The sequence below is a fragment of the Benincasa hispida genome, chromosome 9, assembly GCF_027475165.1.
Source record: "Benincasa hispida cultivar pf3 chromosome 9, pf3_genome.v1.1, whole genome shotgun sequence".
Taxonomy (NCBI): Eukaryota; Viridiplantae; Streptophyta; class Magnoliopsida; order Cucurbitales; family Cucurbitaceae; genus Benincasa; species Benincasa hispida.
In genome coordinates, this window is record NC_143486.1 from 55,685,544 (window position 1) to 55,687,043 (window position 1,500).

Sequence of the window (1,500 nt, forward strand, 5' to 3'; positions counted from 1 at the left end):
GAACTCTCAATCTCTGGCGAACTACGACCCGGAGATTGAGAGAACATTTCGAAGGAGACTGAGAGAACGCCAACAACAACCACATTTCAATAAAGAAGAAATAGTGGAGCAGCCTAGGAATGAAGCACCAAACAACAACAATGTCATGGCAAATCCAATTCTGTTGGCAAACGATTGCAATAGACCCATTAGGGACCATGCATCGCAAAACCTCTATGATTTCTCTCCGGAAATCATGAGGCCTACCTTAGACGGAAGTAGATTTGAAATGAAACCAGTGATGCTGCAGATGATCCAGGCTGTAGGTCAATTCGGAGGAAGGCGTGGCGAAGATCCGCATGCCCACCTTCGAAGTTTTATTGAAATCTGCAATACTTTTGTGTTCCCAAACATCTCTACTGAGGAGGTTTGACTAACGTTGTTTCCATTTTCTCTCTGTGATCAGGCAAGGAAATGGGCTTATTCACTCGAACCAGGAGAGATCACTTCTTGGGAGCAGGTGGTGGAGAAGTTTATGAAGAAGTATTTCCCACCTACAGAGAATGCCAGACGAAGAAAGCTTATTACTAACTTTGAACAGGATATGGACGAATCACTCAGCGATGCCTGGGTGAGGTTTAAGAGGTTGGTTCGAGATTGTCCGCATAATGGGCTACCAGATTGCCTGCAAATGGAAATTTTCTACCACGGTTTGAATCCTCTTCGCAGACCGCTGCCAATGCGGCAGCAGTTGGTGGTCTGCTTAACAAGACTTATGATGAGGCGAAGAATATCCTGGACTGCATCTCCAAGAATCATGAAGACTAGAGGGAGAGCTACCAGAGATTAAGAATCAAAGATTCTGATGCAAATAACGATGCTATTGTTTCATTGCAGAATCAAATGACCGCAATGATGAATTTGATTCAAGGAATGACGATTAGCAACCCAACAACGCAAGGTGGGCAAATCAACGCAATAAGTCAAAACACCACAAGGTGTGTGACTTGCAGTGATGGGCATGCTATGGAGGATTGCCCACAAAACCCACAGTCTGTATATTTTGTAAAAAAACAACCCTTTTTCCAACACCTACAACCCCGGGTGGAAAAACCACCCAAACTTTGTTTGGAAGAATCAACAATAAAATTTTCAATCTGTGGCACAAAAAGAAGGGCTACAAGGATTCTTCCAACGTAGCAACGGTCAGCAGAGTAACCAAGCAAGTAGTTCACAACAACCACCACAATCTTCTTCTCTAGAAAGCCTATTGAAGCAATATATAGAGAAAAATGAGACAGTGCTTCAAAGTCAGGCTACGTCCATCCGCAATCTTGAATTGCAAATGGGTCAGATTGCAAATGAGCTAAAAAATAGACCGCAAGGGGCGCTGCCAAGTTCAACCGAGCTTCCACGCAACCGAGAGGGTTCGGGTAAGGAGCAATGTCAGGTTGTGAGCTTTCACAAATTAATTTTCTAATAAAACTAATAAATTTTGATTTTTGAAATCAAATATGATTT

At 42.9% G+C, this 1,500-nt stretch overlaps 1 non-coding gene across 1 annotated transcript; it reads right to left on the minus strand.

Annotated features, from left to right (window-relative positions):
• Positions 1–547: 547 nt before the first annotated feature.
• On the minus strand, positions 548–654 carry LOC120087404 (small nucleolar RNA R71). Its single transcript, XR_005484543.1, has one exon. It is a non-coding gene; the product is annotated as a small nucleolar RNA R71 (small nucleolar RNA).
• Between the last annotated feature and the right edge of the window lie 846 nt (positions 655–1,500).